The 13056-nt window shown below is 44.5% G+C and overlaps 1 non-coding gene across 1 annotated transcript; it reads left to right on the top strand.

The window, feature by feature from the left end:
* Positions 1 to 211: 211 nt before the first annotated feature.
* TRNAG-UCC lies at positions 212 to 284 on the top strand. Its single transcript has one exon. It is a non-coding gene; the product is annotated as a tRNA-Gly (tRNA).
* The last annotated feature ends 12772 nt before the right edge of the window (positions 285 to 13056 follow it).

The following is a 13056-nucleotide window of genomic DNA, read 5'->3' on the forward strand; positions in this document are numbered from 1 at the left end:
ATCTCAGAAATGCCATGGCCTACCTGATAAGCAATAGTCAAAGCTTAAGTTTCTTAAACTGATTTTTGGCCTCCTTAGTTAAAGGAAGACTAACCTGGCTTGTTATTTTATTTATCAATCAGAATGTATCTAACAGCACTTTTTTTTTCAGTTTGCCAAAGCAAAGTTGACCAAAGCTGCTTTTAAAGATCAAAGGATCACAATAGGGACTTCCCTGGTGGCCCAGTGGCTAAGACTCTGCACTTCCAATGCAGGGGACCCAGGTTCAATCCCTGGTCAGGGAACTAGATCCCACATGTCGCAACTAAGACCCGGTGCAGCCAAATAAAATTTAAAATAATAATAAACAAATATTTGTAAAAAAAGAATCATAATAATTTATATTACTTAGTGCCTACATTTTCTGGATGCTTTATAAACACAGTCTCATTTAATCTGTAGTATTATTACAGCCATTTTGCATGATAAAAGTCTCTGAGAGGTTGAGTAACTTACCTAAGATCACAAAGTTATTAAAAATTGAGGCACAGTTAAAAGCAAAGTTTTTATAATTTTTCTCAAAAGTCCAGCTTTGAACCAGCCTGTCATGCCCACACCCAAACAGACAAGGACAATGTTTGTAAGACATTTGTATTATTTGTGCAGTGTTCATCTTGAATGTAGGGCACATTCCAGATGTGCTGAGAGATGTGTTTATTCTTGTCGATAAATAAGATCAAAGGCAAACTTGTCCATTCAACAAAACCCATATACACAATTATGTGACAGAGATCACAGCCCAGCAAATCACCTTCTGATACAGATACACCCATGATACGCAGAGGAAACAGGAATCAGCCGAGGGTGCTACTTGCTGGGCCGCCATTTTGTCTAAGACTATCCTGCTACAGTCAGTGGGGTTGCAAAGAGTCGGACTCGACTTAGCGCTTAGACAACAGCCGCCGCCGCCGCAGCCTGCCTAACGGAGGAACCACGGAGACTTGGAGTCTTGTGTTCCAGCCTGGTGTTGGTGTGAACCAGTGGAATTGGTCTTGTCACCTATGAGGGAAACTCACCTTGGCTGAATGCCTAATGTGTGCCAGGAACATTTCCCCTTTTAAATTTACCTGTTATTTTGAATAGTCTGTACATATCCAAGGGTTCTGAAGAGGATACTGAAATTAGGCTCTCTCTCCTTGGCCCCCAGTCTGTGATTCTCCTTCCCGGAGTTAATTATTTTTAACAATTCTATGTACAGCTTCCAGAAGTACTAGAAACTTTCATATATATTATGTCATTTAAGCTTCTTGATTATTGCTCCAATTTAACATAGTTTAATTTAATTTGAGGAGTCATTTCTTAGGACTTTCCCGGTAGCTTAGGCAGTAAAGAATCTGTGTTCAATGCAAGAGACCCAGGTTCAATCCCTGGGTTGGGAAGATCCCACCAGGCTCTTCCTGACCCAGGGAGAAGGAAGTGGCAACCCACTCCAGTATTCTTGCCTGGAAAATTCCATGGAGCCTGGTGGGCTACAGTCCGTAAGGGTAGCAAAACGTTGGACACAAATGAGTGACTAACACTTTAACTTTTCACTTTTCTTAGGACTCGAGGCAGAAAAAAGAGGTCAGCGATATGTACTTTGCCTATATTTTTTGTCCCCATTTTACAGATTTCAAAACGGAAGCTCAGTGAATGAAAGCAATCATTCAAATAGCTACTTAGTAGTGGCACCAATATTCATTCATTCATTTAATCTTTTTCAAGGGACGATAATGGATCAGGTATGCTTTTATAATGGACCATGCTAGGCTTTGAGGATGTGATAGTGACCCAAATAGGCCCTTCCTCTTCGTGTAGTGGAGAGGTTTAAAATAACCGAAGTACAGTGAACTGTGGTTGTTTACTGAAGGAGCCTCAACTCTACTTAGACGGCAAAGGAAAGCAATTAGAAAAACATGACCTCTTGGGACCTGATGATACAGTGGATAAGAATCTGCCCACCAATGCATGGGACACAGGTTCTATCCCTGGTCTGGAATGATTCCACATGCCGCGGAGCAACTAAGCCTGTGGCTCATAACTATTGAGCCTGTTCTCTAGAGCTGTGCTCCGCAAAAGAGAGGCTACCTCAATGAGAAGCCCTTGCATCACAACAAAGAATAGCATCTGCTCATGCAACTAGAGAAAGCCCATGCACAGCCTAAATGAATAATTTTAAAAAGTGTAAATTTTAAAAAAAATGACCACTGAGCAGAGACATCTAGAAAGAGTAGGAGTTAGCCGGGTGAAGAGGGTGACCTGGGAGGAGTAAGAGAAGTAATCTAAGCAAGTGAAACACATGGGCCGAGGCCTGAGGTCTGAAGTGTTGAGAGGCTCTCAGGATGACTGGGATGGCATCAGCTGTTCCCAGAGGAGATCCAAGAAGCTTAACTGCCTGCCTGAAGAGGCCAGGCATTGGAAAATCTGCTAAGAGGTAACATGGGAGTGATGTGCTCACAGAGGCACTTCAGAAAAATCATTCTGGCTATGGAAGAGCAAATGCATTGGAGAAGGCCATGCTGGTTGAGAGCCTGCCCCAGAGGGGAGGTAATGACTGCCCGATCCAGGGTCAACCTGAGCTATTTGGGAGATGGAATCAATAGACTTTCAAGGCCTGAATGTACATTAATGGTCACGAGAGTAGATTCTAGAACCACCAAGAATCCTTGCTCTGCTGCTTCCTAACAGCAGAAAGTGAAGTCGCTCAGTCGTGTCCAACTTTTTGTGACCCTGTGGACTGTAGCCTACCATGCTCCTCCGTCCATGGGATTTTCCAGGCAAGAGTACTGGAGTGGGTCGCCATTTCCTTCTCCAGAGGATCTTCCCAACCCAGGGATCGAACCTGGGTCTCCCGAATTATAGGCAGACGCTTTACCGTCTGAGCCACCAGGGAAGTCCATTCTTAACAGCAGAGCTGTTGGATATTGAACTGCTTATGACATTGGGCAGAACTCTTGGACAGGATTTCTTGTGACCCTGCGCAAGGCATTGTAACCTTTTTAAGTGTCAGTTTTCTCATTTGCAAAATGAGGTAAAAAAAATGAATCTCTTTTCGAGGGCAGTGACTGGGTGCGTGGAGCCATTCATTGAGGAGACAGAGCTGCTCTATCCCCTCCTTGTCCACGTCCAGTTTCAAATAATAAAGACCATAGTGCATGCCAAGTCGCTTCCGTTGTGTTAGCTTCTTTGCAACCCTATGAACTGTAACCCACCAGGCTCCTCTGTCCATGGGGATCCTCCAGGCAAGAATACTGGAGAGGGTTGCCATGCCCTCCTCCAGGGGATCTTCCTGACCCAGGGATCGAACCCAAGTCTGTTATTTCCTGCACTGGCAGGCAGGTTCTTTACCACTAGCGCCATCTGGGAAGCCCAAAGACTGGAGGGCCTTAGTTTAATAAAAAAAAATTAAAGGATGTAAATGGGGATAATATAGTGTCTACTTCATCAAGTCATCATAAGAATTAGAGAATCCCTGTAAAGACTTTACTGTAATCCCCACACATGCCATACTTCAATTTAAAAAATTTATTTTAAAAATATGAGCTTACAGAGAAAGGGGAATGATTGTGAAATTTCTGACTGTTACAGAATCTGTTTATATATTTTTAAATGGATGAGAGTGGGCATCATGTTGCTTGGATTTTAGATTCAAGGGGATCTTTTAAAGAGAATATTATGATAGTTTGTTTTAAAATACCTATATTTGGGACCTCCCTTGTGGTCCAGTGGCTAAGACTCTGAGCTTCCAGTGCAGCACGCCTGGGTTCAATTCCTGGTAGGGAACTAGATCCCACTTGCCAGAACTAAGACCTGGTGCAGCCAGATAAATAAATAAATATTAAAACAAAAAACCTATATTAACAATATGTTAGAAATCACAACCTTTCCAATTATTCAAACAAGCAAAACATTTTAGACATCAGCTAAAAGTTTTGTGAAGGATTACCTGGCTTTAAAAAATTATTTTAGTGCCAATAAAAGAGACTCTTGAAAGAACCTTTAAAAACCGAGAGACAAACCTCCTATGAACACTTCATAGATTCATCGGGCTGCAAGAATGAGCAGGAGCCTTTCTGGTTCACCTCTGTCCTTTTCAAAAGCCTGTGTCTAGGTCACCTGGGACTTTGTTCCAACACAGGACATCTTTTGCACATCAGGAGTCTTACCAGTAGTGTTACTTGGCTAAGTGGAGACTCATTTCTTTTGACCTTAGTTTTCCCACTGAATCATGAGAATGAGAGTTGCTTTCTTTCTTTTCAAAAGTTTTCCTCTCTTGGTTGTTCTGAGGATTCATGAGTTAAACATTTGTTAAGTACTTTGCAATTATTGGCTGAAAGTGCAAAGTTTTATTTGTTATTGTTGGATGGGTGAAAGGTATACAAGTCCAAAGCCTTGTTTTCTCTCCTGGGCACGCTGCACTATCATGCATTATCATAGATGCTTACTCCTTGGAAGGAAAGTTATGACCAGCCTAGATAGCATATTAAAAAGCAGAGACATTACTTTGCCAACAAAGGTCCATCTAGTCAAGGCTATGGTTTTCCCAGTAGTCATGTATGGATGTGAGAGTTGAATGGTGAAGAAAGCTGAGCACAAAAGAAATGATGCTTTTGAACTGTGGTGTTGGAGAAGACTCTTGAGAGTCCCTTGGACTGCAAGGAGATCCAACCAGTCCATCCTAAAGGAGATCAGTCCTGGGTGCTCATTGGAAGGACTGATGCTGAGGCTGAAACTCCAATACTTTGGCCACCTGATGGGAAGAACTGACTCATTTGAAAAGATCCTGATGCTGGGAAAGATTGAGGGCAGGAGAAGGGGACGGCAGAGGATGAGATGGCTGGATGGCATCACTGACTCAATGGACATGAGTTTGGGTGGACTCCAGGAGTTGGTGATGGACAGGGATGCCTGGCATGCTGCGGTTCACGGGGTCACAAAGAGTCGGACAACACTGAGTGACTGAACTGAACTGAACTGACATGCTTAATCCCTAGAAAACTCACAACCCCCTCCTCTTGCAGGGGCTCCTCATTTACAGAAACTGTGACAAACTGGGCTACCAGAGGACCCCAGGAGAGGACGGACGGCTCCCTATGTCTTCAGAGAGTTCGTATCTGCCTAACAACTGTGACACCCTTTATGTCTGGCTGAACTAGCAGTTCTTACTTAGTTCTCTTTTAGCAAGAGTGAGCGGAGGGGAAGAAGACCCTGGACAGTAAGGGAATCAGGAAAATTGAGCTCTTATTTTGTTTTTATTTATTTTTAAATTACTTAATTTTTTTGGCTGCGTGGTGTGCCATGTGGGGTCTTAGTTCACGAGTGATCTTAGTTCCCAGACCAGGGATCAAACCCCGTGGCCCTTGCAGGGGAAGCTCAGAGTCTTCACCACTGGGCCACCAGGAAAGTTCCATCGAGCTCTTTTTTTGAGCTGTCCTTGTCCACCTTGGACAAGTCACTCCACTTCTCTGAGGATTATTTTTTTTGATCTGAAAAATGAGAGAGAGTTGGAATAAGTAATTCCTTTAATTCTTTCAAACTTAAAATCTCCTCTTATTACGTCAAACTGCTGAAAAACTCCCCTGAAGATATCAGCATATGGTGTGTATCGTTTGGTGTTATGTACCAAGAAAAGTGCCAGTGAATTCACTGCATAAGAGATACTATTTTCCTAGTGCCGCTAGAGTGAAGTTCTTTATTTAATCCCGGTTTTCACGGCAGATGTGCTTTATGCTATGCGATCCGTGCAGCTGCTGATGGGGGTGGTTGAGGTGATTACGGCGGTGGTGGAGCCGGTGTGCTGACGGACGTGTGAAGGTAGTCCTGACTCTGCAGTGATGGTTATGATGGATGGTAGTGACAGTGTAGACCTCACAGTGACCTTGAATGAAATATATCCATGCTTTCACCACAGAGTCTGTTCATCTTTGTGGTCCCCATAATCTTTAGTGTATTGCCTTGCCCTAAGCAGGGAGTCGGTACCTGTTTGATGAAGAGTGAAGAGTAGCTGGCAGATAACTACATGCGCATCTTGCCCTAATATCTAAGGCAAAAACAAACGCTCTGGTAAAGATCTCAGATTTCATTTCACTTAATATAACAGGCTTTCTAAGAAAACTGTGATGATATTAATACTATCACTGAACTCATTTTAGCTGATGTTGCTCATGCTCATCTCTCTAGAGAAGAATGAAAGCTTGTTCAGATTACAGGAGGACCTTTTCTCAAAAGTAGTGGAAGAAAAGTCATTGAAGTAAATCTACTCAAAAAGTTATCAAAAATTCATTAGAAGAAGCTTGACAGGATACATCTGAAAATGAAAACTAAAAACTATGAAAATAATTTAACCTTTATGCAACAAAATTTAGGCTACTGTAGAAACTATGGCCTGGTCCTTGAAATGTACAAAGACTGAACCAAGTATTGCCTTTTTTTTCCTCCCAGAGGGCACATAATTTTTTCAACAAAAGTTAGCAACATGGCTGAGTCCCTTTGCTATTCACTTGAAACTATCACAACATTGTTAATTGGCCATACTCCAATACAAAATAAAAAGTTTAATTAAAAAAAAGAACAAAGAGTTACAAATAAAATTCAGAGCTAAGAAAAAAAAAAAGCTAAGGACATACAGAACACTCAAGATGTAGAAATATTCAGTTGCAGTGTTTTTTTCCTAATGCCTTTCTTAATCTTTTGGATTCTTAAATAATTCCACGGACTCAAGATCATCCTGGTTGACTTTTTCTACTTCAATTATTAGCTGGTTTACCAGTTACACCAGGTTCCATAAATCTTTTATTCTCTAAAAACAGTTGATTTAATGAAGTCTTTCCTCTTTTGCAAGCTTTAACCCTTTTATTTTGCATTGTATGGGTGGATATTTACAACTTCCAATAATCAGAGACACTCTCAGAGTTAAGAGGGAAGATATACTTGAATACATTTTAGGGGATATTTTCATTACACGGTAATATTTTCATTACAAGGTGATTTTTGCTTTCCTGTAACACAATGTTTCAGTGGAGGTCCTGGTCATTAATATTCAGAAAACAATGACACATTTTATCAACTCAGCCGGCATCTGGTCAGCATTATTGAAAGAAACTTACTGTGGCAGATAATTGTCTCCGAAGATGGCTGCAACGATAGTTCTCATCACATAGGCGCATTTGACCATGTGACCTTACTCTTCTCTGATCAATAGATGGCATCTGTATCTCTCCCTTGAACCTGGGTGGACTTTTGCGACCTTTCTGCCAAAAGAATATGGTGAAAGTGACTCAATTTCAGATCATAAAGGGTGATACAGCTTTTTCCTAGCTCTCAGGCTTGGGACACTGCTCTTAGGACTGAGCTGTGGTAGTGTGAAGAAACCCAGGCCGTATGGAGAGGCCACGTGTAAGCGTTCCAGTTGACAGTCTCAGCTATGGTTTCAGACAACGGGCAGAATCAGTACTAGATGTGTGAACGAGACAGCCTTTGAGGTGCTCCAGCCCCAGCCACCACCTGACACCAATTACGTGAGAGCCCTTGAGAGATGACCACCACGCTGAGCTCAGTCAACCCCTAGCACCATGAAAGATGATAATAAAAAATCACTTTGATCATTTTGCACCACTAAGCTCGAGGTGGCTTGCTTTGCATCAATAGATATCTGAAACACTTTAAGGTAATTGGCCTTTTGCATGCTTTTGATATAGCGAAGCTTTAAAATGATAACCCAGAAACCATAAGGACTGCAGAATTCCTGTGCCCAGCCCAAGCCTAAATATTCTTAGATAGTGGTGGTGAGCAGGCCAAGAAGTGGTTCTTCATTTCCCTGAAAATCGAGACATTCCTGTGAGGCTCTAAACATTGTCGTAGCGACAGGAGTCTGGTGATGCTATTTTATTGGCTGCACTGAGTCTTTGTCGTTGTGCACAGGCTTCTCAACCATCCCCTAGTTGTGGCGCATGGGCGTCTCATTGTGGTGGCTTCTTGTTGTGGAGCATGTGCTCTGGAGTCCAAGGGTTTAGTAGTTAGAGCTCATGGACTCTAGAACTGGGGTTCAGTAGTTGTGGTGCGGGACTTAGTTGCCCCGAGGCATGTGGAATCTCCCCAGATCAGAGACGGAACTCACGTACCCCGCATTGGCAGGGGTTTCTTAACTACTGGACCACCCGGAAAGTCCTGGTTAGTGCTCTTAAAGTCCCCGTCCACCTGGAGACAGTCCTAAGAGGCTGGGGCTGAACACGTAGGGCTGAGATGCTCTGGCTGTGTTGTTCTTGATGTTGTTCAGTCGCTAAATCGTGTCCAGCCTGTTTGCAGCTCCATGGACTGCAGCACGCCAGACTTCCCTGTCCTCCTCTGCCTCCCGGAGTTTGCTCAAGTTCATGTCCACCGAGTCAGTGATACTATCTAACTGTCTCATCTATAGCTCTGGCTATAAAGGAAGTTAAATCTGCTTCTCTAACCATTGGCTGCTGAGGGAAGCTTCTCTCCCGTTTTCCAAGGCTGGTCTCTGGACACAGGATAAGACCTTGACTCATTAGACTTCACTTTGTTCTTGGACCCATTTTACTCTAGGTCAGGGACCTAGTGCATATGAAGAACGCGTACTGGAGAAAAGATCTAGGGCAGGGGGAAAGGCACGGCCCATGGAATATCAGTGGCGAAAGAAAAAAACAGTAAACTTGTTGGACAAAAGAAAGCATATAGAGCAGAGCGCAGAATGGCCACCTGGAGTACAGCCATCTGCCACATGCCTTCTACTCCCATTAATTAGGCATGGGTTTCTAGATAGTGAAGGAGTTGAGGGCGAGGATGATAAATTTAGGAGTCAGAATGGCCGTGTGGCCACACGCTTGGGTTTTTTAATATTCATAAGTATTTCCTTGAATATGCGGGATCTCATTAAAATCAGTTTGTGTCGCAGAGGACCTGAAGGACCATGGTGGGTCCCAAATAGAGGAAACAGGTAAGTTTATGGCTTTTTCTAAGCTCAAGAAAAGGGGGTAAAAAGACAGGTAAGGGTTTTTTGGTTTGTTTTATTCTAGGTGTTATTCATCAGTTCCATTTCGAGTAGCAGGAGTGTACTCAAACCATGATGATAGGAATTCATTGGTCCTGTAACTATACAGTTGTGGATTTCAGGAATACTTATATCCAGGAACTCAAATGAGATCTTTGGAGACCTATATCTTGCTTCATCCTTAATGCTGACTTGGCTTTGTCTTTATTCTACACTGGCTTCTTGCATGCAGAGAACATGATTTATGTTCCAATGGCCAGACTCATACCTCCCCTGTTTCTGGCTTCAGTGTAAAGAGGCTAAGTCTCTAGACACTGCGGGTCAAAAACACCTGGCGGAACTCTCACTGGCCAGATCTGAGTCATCGTCCCGTTCTTAAGGCTAGAGGGCTAGAGAGGGGGTCAGTCTCACCGAAACTCGTTGGAATGGGTCCTCCATAGACCAGAAGTGCTCTGTTTTCAGAAGGAAGGGGGAAATGAGGACAAACAAAATAATCAGATGTCTGTTAGAACTGTCCAGCGACTTTGACCAGGATTAGAAAGGGACTGAGACTAGGGGCAGATGCTATCCCCAGGAGAAAAGACCAAGCCGTTGGCTAGAACTTTTTGTATCCTGTGTAATTCAAGAAACACTCTGACGTGGTCAGAGTGTAGGAAGCTGAGAAACTCATGAATGCGTCTTTGACTCTATTCTGCTGTGGATCATGGAAACCCACCCATGGGCCTCACCCTGTTCCTAACATGCTTAAATTACCATTTTCCAGCCCAGAGGTTCTTTAGGTTGGGGAACATGTGATGGTGATGCTTCTCAGTGTTTGAAAACTACTGACTTACACTAAGAAATCCAAAACATTGTATTCAGAAGTTCTCCTTGGGTATCTTGTGGCTTTAAATATACATGTTGAACTTTTTGTTGGAACATGATATACATACAAAAAGTGCACATATTATGAGTGGATAGTTTGGTTAACTTTCACAGGCTGAACGTAACCATGGAACCAGTCTCCAGATGAAGAAGCAAAACATTTCTAGCAGCCAGAAGCACCCCCCTCCCTGTAACCTCTTCTGGTCACACTTCTCTTGCCAAGGGTGATCACTATCTTTGAACAGCACAAATTTGCTTTTTCCTATTTTTTATAATTTATATGTATATATATGTGATTATACAGGGCTTCCCAGGTGGAGTTAGTGGTAAAGAACTTGCCTGCCCATGTTGGAGCCATGAGAAACTCGGGTTCGATTCCTGGGTCAGAAAGATCCTCTGGAGGAGGGCATGGCAGCCTGCTCCAGCATTCTTACCTGTAGAATCCCAAGGACAGAGGAGCCCGGCAGGCTACAGTCCACAGGGTCATGCAGAGTCACACACGACTGAAGTGACCTAGCACACGGCATGCGCATTACTATACAGTTTATATTCTTGAATGTTTATCTTTTTTTCTTCAATGTTATACACACATAGGATTTATCTGTGTTATGTTTGTAGTTGTAGCTTGTTCATTCTATATTCTACAGTCTGTTACCACATAGTGCCTCATTGCTTATTTATTCCACACACTCTAAGGATGTGTGGGTGTTTCCCATTTGGAGCGTTTACTGCTGTGAACGATGAATATTCTAATTCATGTCTCTGAGTAAACATACATAAACACTTCTGTTTGGGTTGTATGTAAAAGTGGGAGCTCACGGCTTTACATATTTGGGGCTATTATTAACAAATAAGATTGCCCTTTAAATAAGTTATCTTTGACATTTAATGATAGCCTTTAAGGTATTGCATAGCCTTCTTCATATTCTGGGTGTTGTCCACAGCCTGAAGGGTGCTACTCAAAGTCTACAATCAGAATAAGACAAGGGGGCTGACACTGGTTGCCCAATAAAAAGTCATGAGTCTTTTCTCATGGATCTGAGTCAATTCTCAGACAGGAATTCACTGACTGAAGAGGTAGCCAGGTCCTCAGGAGCAGGGATCCTGAAATGGCAAGTTAGGCTGTAAGAAAGGATTCTTAGTCATTTCCAATGGCTGTTGTTGTTCAGTAGCTTAGTCGTGTCTGAATGACTCTTTGCAACCTCATGGACTGCAAAGCAATCCAGGCTTCCCTGTCCTTCACCATCTCCTGGGGTGGCAGATGGAGCTTGGCTCCCTGGAGTTTGTTCAAACTCACCTCCATTGAGTCAGTGATGCCATTTAACCACCTCATTCTCTTTTGCCCCCTTTTCCTCCTGCCCTCCATCTTTCCCAGCATCAGGGTCTTTTCTGGTGAGTTGGTGCTTGATTTCCAAGGGAATCTATGGCTATTTTCTTGGAGAAAGGTGAATACTCAGATACTTCGAGGATTATTGAATACAGGTTCTGAGTTGCTATTGACATTTGGAGACCTGAAGCAAAAAATGGAGTTCTGGCTAAAGTCTGACTTACAGTGGGTTCCCTGGGCCTGCAGTCCCATCTGGTGGCCATTTTTTTCTGTCTTTGAGTATGTAACTGGGATTGATCCTCTTGGCAGCTGGAGTGATCTTCCCATTGGCCATTGGCCTGTGGAATAAGAGTTATCATAGTGGGGAAGGTCAAGAGAAGGCTCTGAAATGGCACCCTGGTCAACTGTCCACTCCCAGCAGGATGGCAAATCCAAACCAGTATTGCACCCCGCGGATAAGAGTGGGAGTGGGTGTGGTAAAGATGAATGCCGTCATTAAAACCTAAAGCGGGGTCTCCAACTCCCAGGCTGTGGACTGTTAGGACTTGGGCTGCACAGCAGGAAGTGAGCAGAGGGTGAGGGAGCCAAGCTTCATCTGCCACTCCCCATCACTCACATTACCCTGCCCCATCCCCACACCCCCATGGGAAAATTGTCTTCCGTGAAACCAGTCCCTGGGATCAAAAACGTTGGTGACCACTGATCTAAAGGATGCAAGGGTGCAGGGGGTGTGGGTGGTCCTGATTATATGTGAGTGGTCAGTCACTGTCCAGCTCTTTATGACCCCATGGACTGTAGCCCACCAGGCTCCTCTGTTCGTGGGATTCTCCAGGCAAGAATACTGGAATGGGTTGCCATTTCATTCTCCAAGGGATCTTCCCAACCCGTGGCTCCTGCATTGGCAGGTAGATTCTTTACCACTGAGTCACCAGGGAAGCCCATAGACAACATTTATTTACAGTTTTGCCCCAGGGATATGTTAATTCTCCTACCCTCTGTTATATATGGTCTGGATATAGACGCGGACCATCTAAAGCCCTGGAGAATATCACAATGATCCATTACATCCGTGACACTGTTCCGATTAGGCAGATGAGCACGAGGTGGCTAACACGCTGGCAGCAGATGGCAGGAGAGAGGGCAGGGGCAGTGGGTGTGCAGACTCTCAGACTGCAGCGCAGCGCTGAGAACGTCCTGACCGGGCTGGTGTGGAGCTTCAAGGCCGTGGGGGACTGACCGGCGGCCCCCACGGGCAGGGAGGGCCCAGCTCTGAAACCCTGGTGTGTGCAGTCGTCGGCAGGCTGAGGAAAGCACGCCTTCCGCAGTCACAGACGTGGCAGCTGGGGCCGTCGGCTCCCTGCCCTCCTCACAGGAGGCTCCCTGCTGAAGGGAGCCCTAAGCAGTGAATCGGCGTGGCTTTCACCGCAGTCCGTACCGACTGGACCACACAGATGCACTCCATCATTTTCCAGGGTGCAGCTCTCCCCTAATTCCCATAGACCGCTCCCCGAAGGGACACTTGGAAGAGGGAGTTTAGTGACACAAACCTTGGCCCCCACTGCTGCAGGTGGCCTTCGGGTCACACTGGCGTTTACCTTGCCGCTCCTCCACTGTGCCCTCTGAAGACGCCACATCCCATGCCATCACCTCGGCAGGTGTTGGTGGCTTGCTTACCTGGTGGTGCAACTCAAACGTTCATTCCTGGGGTCCCCAGTCCTTGGAGTCGGACCCTTCTCAGCTTACCTGGTGGTGCAACTCAAACGTTCATTCCTGGGGTCCCCAGTCCTTGGAGTCGGACCCTTCTCAGCATGGGGCTGTTGCACAAGTCCATGCCCAGCCA

This window comes from Cervus canadensis, chromosome 7 (genome assembly GCF_019320065.1).
Source record: "Cervus canadensis isolate Bull #8, Minnesota chromosome 7, ASM1932006v1, whole genome shotgun sequence".
In the NCBI taxonomy this organism is placed as follows: Eukaryota; Metazoa; Chordata; class Mammalia; order Artiodactyla; family Cervidae; genus Cervus; species Cervus canadensis.